This window comes from Peromyscus eremicus, chromosome 3 (assembly GCF_949786415.1).
Source record: "Peromyscus eremicus chromosome 3, PerEre_H2_v1, whole genome shotgun sequence".
Classification (NCBI taxonomy): domain Eukaryota; kingdom Metazoa; phylum Chordata; class Mammalia; order Rodentia; family Cricetidae; genus Peromyscus; species Peromyscus eremicus.
Genome location: NC_081418.1, coordinates 4,733,283 through 4,745,265, shown reverse-complemented (window position 1 = coordinate 4,745,265; position 11,983 = coordinate 4,733,283). Strand labels below are relative to the sequence as shown.

The 11,983-nt window shown below is 37.7% G+C and overlaps 1 long non-coding RNA gene across 1 annotated transcript; it reads left to right on the top strand.

Annotated features, from left to right (window-relative positions):
• The first annotated feature begins 419 nt into the window (after nucleotides 1–419).
• LOC131906600 (uncharacterized) lies at nucleotides 420–10,797 on the top strand. The gene is made up of 3 exons (XR_009378150.1): nucleotides 420–4,409; nucleotides 5,099–5,280; nucleotides 6,876–10,797. It is a non-coding gene; the product is annotated as an uncharacterized LOC131906600 (long non-coding RNA).
• The last annotated feature ends 1,186 nt before the right edge of the window (nucleotides 10,798–11,983 follow it).

Sequence of the window (11,983 nt, the reverse complement as noted above, 5' to 3'; positions counted from 1 at the left end):
GCAGGTCTATCTTCCACATGGTGGGTTCAAAAAGACATCCACCCTTAAAATCTCTTAGTTTTCTTGTATCATTTCATTAGCAATTAATTGATTCATGGACTATTTCCTTCTTGCAGAAGTATCTCATGAACTGAAGCCATAACTAGCGAAGCCATAGCATAAGCTTTCCACATGAGGACCAGAAACATTAAGGGTAAAAGGTTGATAGGTTTAGAGCTCAGAGTCCTTAGAATCCCAGCATTGCATATTCCAAAATACTTCAGAAATCACTGAAACCGTTGTCTTCAATACAAAAATGAAGAAGTGAAAGTGTGTGTGTGTGTGGGGGGGGGTACTAGTGCTCTTTATTAAATGGTTTGCTCAAAGAACCCCAAACCAGAGCAACATGTCTTGGCTCTCACCATCTGTCGCTTTATCTATGGGACGCAGAGTAGGTAATGGAGCAACAATCTAAAGAAGAAGAGTCTGAGAGTAACATCAGGGATTAAAAAGATGAGCTTGTACCTTGAAGGTGATACCTTCGAAGAGTCTCTCGTGACGTTTGCCATGCCTGTACTCTCCACACAAGGAAAGCTAGGACAACAGAACAGAGGGAAGCAAAGAAAGTCCTGGCTCTGCACTTAGAACACTATTGCTGACTTTAAAGTTAATGATAATAGCACCTTTTGCTTTGCAGAAGAAAACAATTACACATATATGTTCTCTTTTTCCTCTCCTTCCCTCCCCTCCCCACTTCCCTGCTCTGCCCTTCTCCCCATGGCTCCCTCCTCTCTTCTTCTCCCTTCCCTTCTCTACACCTCTCTTCTCTTCTTTCTTCTCTTCTTCCACCCTTTCCTCTCTCCCTCCTTTCCTTTTATCCCTCTCTCCTTCTTCTATTTATTTTTTAACTTTCTTTTCATTTATACTTTCCGTCTTTCACATCATGAATCTGTATCCCATTCATTTCCCTCTCCCTTCATATCTGCCCTCTGTCCTTGCAACCTCCCCTCCCCCCAAAAAATAAAATAAAATAAAATTTAAGAGAAAAAAATTAAAAAATAGAAAAAAATCGACCTTGTCATGGAAGCTGTAGCGTGCCACAATGAGTCACCCAGGAAAGCCTTTTATCCATATAACTTTACTTGCAAGTATTCATTGCAAAGAGTCATTGGTGTGGGTCAAGGCCTTTGGTTTCTGCTACACTGTTGATGCTGGGTCCTTCTCCTATTTATAATTTTATGTTAATAGCATATGCTCTCTCTGAGATACTCCTAATGTTAAGTTATTATAGAAATACACTTAAGTGAAACAATAAAAGTAATATTGTACATAACCTCAGGATAGTGATTTTTGCTCTAGTATATATTTAAAACATTTGATCAAAAGATTTTATTTTCTGTTAACTGTTAGTATTCCAGTATTTTAGGAAATAATGCAGTTAATTTGTGAAATGAGTAGACTTTTTAATAAGTAATGTTTTTCAAGTATATTAATTTGTAACTTAAGAAATAAATGTTGCTGGGAGGTGGTGGCGCACGCCTTTAATCCCAGAACTCAGAGGCAGAGGCAGGCAGATCTTTGTGAGTTTGAGGCCAGCCTGGTCTACAGAGAGAGATCCAGGAAAGGCACAAAGCTACACAGAGAAACCCTGTCTCGAAACCCCCCCCCAAAAAAAAACAAGAAATAAATGTCTACTTTCCAGAATGAATTGATTAAAATGCTTACCTTTTAAAAGATCTTTATGTGTGGTTTTTATTTTGCATGGTCATAGTAAAACAACTACATAGAGAAAACAAAATTTATATATTTTGCATAAACTCAGTTATTTTCTTTCATGCCAAATAATATTTACACAGTGTGTATTTTCAATAGAAAAGCTACAAATGATTGTGGGAATGGAAACCTTCAATCATGGTGCTATTGTTAACTTGAGAAAGAGGACCTTTTCCTCTGCTTACTTCTGACTTAGTAGTGCTTTTGTTGGTTTCCTACTGCTGTTTTGAAAAATTACTACAAGTTTAATATTAAAAGACAAGACAAATGCATTATTTTGCAGTTCTGTAAATCAGAAGTGCAAAATCTGTCTTAGGGGTCTAAAATCAAAGTATTGGGAAAGTTGTCTTCTTTAGTGAAAATTCTAGAGGAGATTACATGTCCTTGTCTTCCAGATTCTAGGGCCAACTAATTTCTTTGGCTCATAGACCCACCGTCAAAGCCAGGAGCACCAGGCCAAGTATCTTCTACATTTCCATCTCTGCTATTTTGGATTTCCCCTTCATTTGTAAGGAAACTTTTGATTACATCAAGGCCACCTGTCCTATCTAGACTAATCTTATCTTAAGATCAGGTGATTAACGGCATCAATGTTCCTTTTACTATGTAACCTACCCTGATTCATAGGTTTGGAGATTAAAGACAAAGAATTCTTTAGGAGCCATTATACCACATCATACCACAGAGCTCAGGCACTTGAGGAAAGCTCTTATTGCCACTGGCTCCCTGGCAGTTAATTTGAATCAGTGTATGTCTCCTGAGCGCTTCCTGCTAGAATGTGTTTGATGAGTGTGTCCAATACAGTTTTCCCTAAGGCACAGAGTGGCTTCCACATCTTTCTCCTAGCTTCCCCTCAGGCAAGAATGATGAGGAGCTAAATCTGTGGTGAGTGATATTAATGTATTTACTACTAATTATGGGTTTTGGCTTGTTCACATCAATAAACAGGTAAAGACAAATTTGAAAAAACAAAACAATATGTCCTGCTATTTTAAGTGCAGTGAAATAAGTTTACTCTTTTTACTGTGTGGAAGACTGAACAAATTGCTTCTTGTTGTTTTTTACATGGAGCCATGTTCATACACATAGTTAATGGACTCGGAGCATATGCTTCTCACCTTACTGTCCTCCCTCCCAAGTACTAGTCCCATTCTTCTGCTTTTGTGTGATCTCTACATGTATGATTTTGTGTGTCTACAAGCCTGGACCCAGAAATTCTAGAATGTTATACTTGACTAACTGGGACTGACTTAATTGCTTCATATGATTATTTCTAGTTGTATTCATTTTCAAGAGTATGTAATAATTTCTTTCCCCACGCCTGAAAACCCTTTCATTGTGTATGGAGAGCACCTTTTATGTAGGAAACCATGGGACTGAGATCAGCCATGCCAGCTGCCGAGCAGGTGCTTCTGCTCTTCAGCATCACCATTGCTTATGCACTTGGAAGTAAACACTAACACCATCACCATATGTGGATCTAGTGCCCTTAATCTGCACATACATGTATGGTGTTGCCTCTTTTACCCTCCTTCTTTCACTCTCTGTAGTTATCTGTAAACTTCCTAACACAGCCTATATTCAAAGATAATAATAATAATTCACATTTTTTAAGATTACAACTCCTACAACTTAGCATGACCAGGTTTTCAGCTTTCATAATGTGTAAATACACTGTGATTTAAATAAACACTAAATATGATCTAATTAACCACCAGAGATCATTGAAAAACTACAGAAAATGACTAGACTTTCTTCTGTCCATACTTAGTGTGTAAATGTTATCACTGCTAAAAATTGAACAATAACTGGCACCTCCCAAACAACTACATGTATGTTTAATTATTTGTTTGCCATGCTTTTATAATTGTGATTTGGAGTCAATGCCAGGGTTTTTTTTTTTTAATGTGGGAATGTCTAATATATATCAGAAATTTAAGATTATTTTTGCTCTCTGAAGCCTTTTATCATTTTTACCATTTCCTTTTATGGAAATTGAAATACTAAGTTTATGACTAAATTGTCCTGGGGCTTATAGGGAGATGATAAAGCCTGTAAGTGTCACACTTCCATGCTAAGTGGTTAAGACTGACAGTTCCTTGTGCCCTGACTACTCCATGCTGTATTAGCCATAACAGGAAAGATCTGTGGTGACATGTAACCCTTTTTAACACTTGCCTCAGGATATTACCCACTGTGAAAAGGCTTTTTAAACTCGTGTTCATTTCATACTGAAATAATCCACTTTATTCATGTCCTCAAGCTCATGTTTGTATAGCAGTGGTTGTTTTAATAACATTCCAAGGTTCAAAAATGGAGAGTTGTGGTAGCAGTCGCTTTGATGTAAAGAAAAGAAAATGGGGAAAAAACAACAGAAAAAAGAAAATTTCAAGGTGAAATCTCTAAACATTTTGATTATTGCCTCTCTCTGAGAATATTACTTAATCTTTGGGACCTCTACTAAACTCCCTGGTCACTACTATGAAGTAACGATCATTTTAATTATTGATACTAGTACACCTGAATGATATATTGTTAGCTGTGCAAAACTGTGTATGTTTTAGTCAGGCTTCTCTCCTAACACAGTTTTCTTGTATTCTATAGATTATTCTTCAGTGTTTGAATTTGAAATATTAATGTCTCATCATGCTCCAAAGGTGTGTGTAGTGAAGTGTGTCTTTGAGTATGTTAATCCTGGGTTACTCTATTAGTGTGCTTTTTCATCCTGTGCAACTTGTGAGTCATTTATTAGCACCATCTTCTAAATCACTTTTTTTTTTCAACATACCCTTAACACTATCATCTGATATTCTTCCCAAGGACTAAATCTTCAGATCCGAGATGGAGAGTTTGAAGGAAGTGCCAAGTGTTCTGTCCTCTTGCCTGCGTCACACCATTCACAACCTGCCATTAATCTGCTTCCCACTGTCTCTGGGCTCTTACTTGCTTCTCCAGGGCAGTTTTTATGACCCTACATTTTTCTGACCTCATTCCTCTGATGTACGCATTACTCTCTCTTTTATTCCTAATTCTTTGGAGATAAAAATCTCTCCAGTCATTTATCTTTCCCTCATGGAGACTTTAGGATTGAATGCATCCCACCTCAGGCCTCTGGCTGCCCGTCACATTTCTAACACATCCAGTCACCACTTCTTTCCTAGAAAGCCCACTGTTGACCTTTGCTAACTTTGATTACTTACTTTCTGTTCAGTATTTTGTCCTATGCATTTTGTGATGGGCTGTAATTTATTAAAACCTCATTACCAAATTTTACTTATGAAAATAACATCCTAAAATATATTTTAGTAAGTAGTTAAAAATGTTTGAATAAATTATGTTTTCTCAGAGATACCCTGAGAAAGATAGATGGATGGACGGTGCTCCTGATTGTCTCCTTTTCATAGTGTGCAAAACATTCAGGAGGAGAAAAGCCCAGCTGTAAAATCAAGGTTTCCAGACCAGGCTATTTCTATTTATAGCACTGAAAATGGGACATGATACTAGCTATTTTAGAAAAGCCATTCCAAGGTGAATAATTTATGTGGGAAAAACTTTAAAGGCTTAATTATGTAAATATTATTCAAGTACTAAGTTTTACAACAGCACATTTTTATTTACTCTTCTTGGTTTAGATTGGCAATAGAATTTCAAAAGTTTGATATTAAAAACATTCAAGCTTAGGAACAAAGACTTTCATGTAAATTCTATATTGAAGGTATAGCTGAAAGCCCAAAGTTGTAGGTTCTTGTCTCTATATATTTTAAAATATAATTTATAACAAACTGTTCTTAAAAGAAATCTGTTTGCATTTTAGAGATTTTTTTGAGAGTTTTCTGTTTAAGGATTTTTGTGGTCATAGTTATTAGTATTTTTTAAATCAGTGTGTGAGTGTGTGAGAGAGAGAGTGTGTGTGTGTGTGTGTGTGTGTATGGTGGGCGTGTTTACTGAGGGATGACGTCAGGTATTACTCCTTGCTATCCACCTTGAGATGGTACCTTCTTTTGTTGTCACTATTACATGCACAAGGCTACCTGTCCGACAGGCTTTAAGGGATTCTCTTGTCTCTCCTCCAGTCTTGCTGGAGAAGCCCCGAGATTGCAGATGCTCATGGCTACATCCGATTTTATGTGGGTTCTGGGAATTTGAACTCAGGGCATCATGCTTGTGTGGCAAGGACCTTACCAACTGAGCATCTCCCCAGCTCTACTAGTAGTTTTTGATAGAATTTCTTTCAAATGCCCAAACTGCATTTTAGCAAAAGAATTTGCCCTTAAAACTAAGCAAAAATTTTATAAAATATAAAAAAATTAGCAATCCAGCAGTCATTATCGACACATACTCCTATGGAGAGAAGAAAACTGAGACCAGAAATGTGAAGTTGCCATTCCCACCAACACAGAAGCCTCAGTGAACAAGTTCATGAGGTCCTAGGGAATGGAATTTTCAGCGGTAACTCTTGCTTGTAGATCATACCATTTGGGGTGTAAAAACCCCTTGGAAGCCACAAATACAAATGTTTAAAGTTGAAACTTGGGATGGATTGATTATAGATGAAGAAATATTATAGATTCCAGTAGTGTATGGACCACCAGCTGATCTAGAAGCATGGCCATATGGAGTGCTTATTAATGTAGCACTGAGACTCAAGTGCAGCCACAGGGTTTGTCTTTACTCACTGGTTGTCAGTTTGAGTTGGCATGCGAGTGATATCAGGTCTAGGCTGACAAATAAGAACTTCACTATGACTCAGTTTTGTTTTGTACTATAGTTACATTTTTAAATGCACAAAAATTATTATGATTGTCTTTTTATTATTACTTTATAGCATATAAGTGATACATACTTATTTTTTCATTTTTATGACCCATTTTTTAAGCCAAGAAGTTATTTGGTGCATTGTGCCATAAGGAAGGGCATCATGGAAAATTAGAGGAACATACACATTTCAGAAAATTTGTTTTCACATTTGGTTTCTTGTTTTTTCTATCCCCTGCCTCTGCACATCAGTCCTAGCTTTTAAGGGTGTTCTCATCAAATTAAATTACTAGTTTAATTTTTAACTGTATTTTGAACCATAAGTTATAGAAAAGGCTGGGTAATTTTGATTTTTGTTTTCTTCACAGATGTTCACCAAGTTATACAAATATAGACTGATATTTTCTCAATAAGGACAGATGAATTCAAGGACAAATATATGAGATCTTACTTAAAGCAGAAAATGTCAACCATGGAAGAAGGAGAGCTGATTATCATGCCTTTGACAGGAACAGTAGCTATGAATCACAGAACCTATTAACTTGAACTCTCACAACCTCCTTGTCAACCTCCCAGGCTATGAAGAAATCCTCTTCTAACGTGGCTTGCACTTAGCAATGCTCTCAATCCCTGTTCTGTTACTGCTGCTGCTGAAGACCAAGCAAACACTGGTCCTGTCTTGGTGACTCTAATTGTCCTAATGTACAAGTGAAGAAGGAACCACTTTCTTGTAATTTGCCATCTTGTGGATTGAGTTCAATGTTTTATTGAAATCATTTTGAAAGTAGCACCTATGCCCCATTGTAGACCTTCACACTTTAAACATAATGTCTTTATAGTGGGTAAAGTGGCTCAGTGGATAACATGCTTGCTGTGTAAGTATGAGAGCTGGAGTTTAGAATGCTGGCACTTATATAAAAACCCAGGCAGGTGTATGAGCCCCCTGTGTTCTCAGCAGTCAGAGGTGGAAACAGATTCATTCCCAGACAAGCCTACTGGCAAGACTGAGAATGAGCAAGTTCTGAGTTAAGAAAGAGACCCTGGCATAATTCATAAAGTATAGAATGATCTAGAAGACATCCTATATCAACCATCAGCTTCAGTGTGTATATACACAACAACACAGGTGTGAGAATGTGCAAAAACACACACTTGCATGCACACCACAAACGTAAGTAAAATGTCTCATATTGCACATGTCTTATCTGGCTACACAATCTTGCTGTCCTCTATTCTCGGCATGCTCTCTTCTTTGTAAATTGCCCTTCCTTATTCAAAAGTGCTGACAAATATAGATGAACTTCAGCTGTAAAATAAGTATTATCTAGAAATAAATTGAAAAACGTAAACTTTCCAAGCTTGCTCTTTAATAGAGATTTTACAGCTAATTTGTAAGTCCCTATGATGTTGGAGTTCTTCATTATCCTTTCATGAGACTGCTTGTGTAGTCAGCTGCATAGGACAGAAAATCTGTAGCTGCATAGAAACAGCGCGGGATCTTCTGAGTTATCCTCAAATGTCATCAATTGCAAAGGGCTCTATATCTTTCAGTTATGATTACAAGGAGACTATTGCTCCACAGAGGACCCCCCCCCTAGAGGGTAGTGGCACGTGTTTCTTATCAGTGCAAAAGCTGTTGTAGGCTGCCAAACATATTAGAACAGTAAACCATAGAGGAAAAGACATTTTCTTTGACCCCGTTTACTTAAGTGATTTATCTAAACTTCAGACTTTAGTGTCTGAAATTACTCCTGATATTGAATCTGTTTTTTTTTTTAATTTGTTTCAAGTCCCATGGAGCTCATTTAAGTTCAGGGTATCCATTGACCTACAGGCTTAGGTACAGTGGTGATATCAGTACAGACTGTGGAGAGTGGAGGGACACCTGGAACGAATGAGCCACAGTGAAAACAAAGACATTGGGCTAGAAATTGAGACTTTTGTTTTGAAAGGTGAAGCATCCAGTACCAAGGTAGTTTTGATAAGGATTACTGCTTTTGTTTTGTTTGTTTTTGTTTTATTTTGTATTTATTAACCATGGAATCATGAAATCTGGCCACTACTGTCTGCAAGCTCTGAAGCTCTGTTCTTTTTTAAAAATTTGTTTTGTTTGTTTCATAATTAATATTCTTATTTATATTTATATATATTTTTAGTATTTCTCTTTTTAGTTTTCCTTTGAGAGGGATGCTACAAGGGTGAAGGGCAGATATGGAGATAATAGGAAATGAGTGAGATTGGGGTGCATGATGTAAAATTTCTAAAGAATCAGTTAAAAAAAAGTTATGTTAAAAAAATAAAGTCCTGGGTGGGGTTGTTAAGTTTTCATATGCTGAGGTTAAAAAATGGAGTTTACTGCTATTTGGGTAAAAAGACATTTGATGTAGATGAATCCTATTGCCTTTTCTCCTGCCTTGACCCCTAACCTTCACATTGCCTGGGCAGAGGAGCCAGTAGATACTATAAGTCTAAATATTTAAAGCTCCAAGTGAGTTATACATGATCTGATTATGTAAGATTTGGCTCCTGTCTTACCAAGCACCGATTTACACTGAGTAGGATAGCCAGGGGAAATGTAGGGATTTGTGAAACCTTAGGTTTGCTTCTGAGGGTAACTAGACCCCTACTCCTCACCCATAGCCTATTCTTTTTCTTCTCTTAGCTTTACGGCATTCAGTGCATGAAGAGACTTCCGTGCACTTTGTGCGCATGTCTTGCTGCATAACAAATCTCCAGAAATAACTGAACCCCTGCAAAAAAAAAAAATGTTTCTGTTAGTCTTTCTTGGCCTGGGGGCATGCATATGAGCACTGTGATTCCCCACAGGAGGATGCACTTTAAAAATCACCTTGGAAATAATATCAGGGCTATTTGATCCAGCAATTTGGAAGAGCCAACACCCAGAAAATAGTATAGAGAGAGGAAGATGGACTTTAGATAAGGTTCCTCATAGAACCTTAACTCTTTGAGGGGGTTGGGAAAGAGGAAGAACAGTGGTGAATTTCGGGTAAGAGCCCATGTCTTAGTAAGGTGCTATGAGATTCTTTGTAATACGTTTTTCCCAGAATATGAATTTGTTCCTCGGAATTGTATAAATATGTGTGATGAAGACGAGATGGCATTGTAGTTTCTGAAAAGGAAAATGTATTATTCATAGAACTGAAAGAGAATATTAGAGACAAGATTAATGGAAAAGTCTTCAAATAGCCTCAAACAAATGATACCCAACTGAGGTTATGGATATACCAATGACTGTGATTTGATCATTATTTAATGTATACATGTATTGCAATATCACATTCTACCCACAAATATATACAACCACTAGATTTCAATTAGACATTAAAATTATTCTTTTAAAAGCATATGGATGGAGATGGAACAAGCCTGTCCTTTCTTGTTCTTCCTGAGCAACATTTCCTGTTAATGAAGAGAAACGTGCCATAAGAAAACCTATCATTGTAAAAACCAGTAACGAAGCTCAGAATTGCCATGTCCTTGTCAGGCATCATTTTTCTGGCCCCTCTGGTCATAGGACAAGGCTGTGAGGCTGGCTGAAAGCAGGTGGCTATAATTAATTCTTCTGGTAAATATTAACATTGTCATCTCTCTGAGCAGGAGGGTTAAGGAGAATGTTTCTCCATTCTTACATTGGCCCTTAAAAATGGCTCTGGCATCCTGTTACCAGATGCCAGCAGATGCCAGTGTGCTGCAGGGTTCCAGTATCATTGCTGTGGGTGTCCTCAGTAGGAACTGGTAGTGTATGGCACCAGTGCCCCACTGCTGCTCCTGTTTTACAGAATGCAATCATCTCTGTCACCTTCAACATGGACCTATCAGACTGACATGGAATGCTTTTCATATTTGAAAATAAATTCTCTTTAAAGTCTCAATAGTAAGTTTAAAAATTGGCTCGATTAAGCATAAGATGATGGCTCTGTGTGCCTGGGAAGCAGAAAGCAAGTGTAGATTCTAAATTTTCAGTTTTGGCAAGCAGAGTGCTGAATGTGGCAGAGTTTCAAAATGTTTATTGGAAATAAAACATGAACTGAACTGAAAACTGTCCTTTCTGGAAAGCATTCATAAAAATTTGACTTTGGTTGTGTTTTTGCACCTAAAATATGTATTTGTACACTTCCTCTATAAACTGTTTTTAATTGTAGTTAAAGAATTACTGTTGAACTAGTGAGTTTAAACAAAAAGAAAGTTTAAAGGTGGTGCCTTAAGTTGTCAACATTCCTGCTGTGTTTCCATACCATCTCTGAGAGTATTAATAAAATTAGAAAAGTATCACTTGCATGTTATTCATTAAATGTTCATAAGACAGGCCCAGAATCACCTTTCCCTTCTCTTGTTGTTTTGAGATAAACTATCACTATGTAGCTCAGGCTGGCCTCAAATCCATCCTCCTGCCTCAACCTCCTTGCTGAGATTTCAAGCATGTTCCACCAATCCAAACTAAACAAACCTATAAATAAAACCTACATGAAACCATCCTCTATGGAAGTCCCAGGGGTTCCACGGTTTAGCTAAGTCCCGCATGGGATATCTACATTCTTATGTCTGTTAACTTTATTCCTCTAGGACAAAATTCTATCAATTCAGCTATAGCTCCCAGGCATTCAAGGCAAGAATAACTCTAGACATACCAAGCTCTATATCCATCTACTTTATTTCTCTGGGATGAAATCTTGTCTCCATAACTACAGTTCCATCCAGCTCCCTAGCTCATAGTCTTGCTATCGACTAAACTCCTATGCTTTCAGCCTCACCTTCGTCCTCTGTATCCTCTTTCTCCATCTCTGCTACTCTCTACTCCTGGCACTCAGAAAACTCTACCCAAAATCTGCTTGCCCTCTACAGAACCTCTGTCATCCTCTCTTCTCTCTCGCCATGCCATTCTGTTTCTACAGAAAAATGCTTGCCCTTTCTTTCCCTGGGCAGTGGTTCTCTCCCCCCTCAGGAGTGTTGTTCTACCTTCCACCTTGATATGTAAAATCCTCTTTTGTTCTCAGTCAATTGCTCTGGAGAGCAGCTAGACCTCAAGGCGAGGAGATGGTCTGAGCTTCTTTCTTTGCACAAGAAGCAAAGCTGTGTCTCCAGCCAGTTTGTCTCCTAGGCTCAGTAGGGGGGCAGGAGGGGGAATAGTAACCTAGAAGTTCAGCAGGTCTGGAAATATTTGGCCATTCAGGAATTTCATAGTAAAAGACAGCTGGAATATTAAAGGCTGGATAACACCAAATATTCATAATAAATAGCTTGCCTTTTGACAGACCCTTGGCCAGCCAAAGTATAGCTTTAATACACAGCTGAATCTCTATAATATATTCTTGCGGCCCGCAAGATTCCTCTAAATAAATGTGTTAGAGCTATCTTCAGTCAATAATGAGTAACATTGTATGACATTGAGGTCACTTCACTCTATTTAGGCTTCTTTTTCCTCATTTATAAATGTGGAAAACAATATTGTCTAATT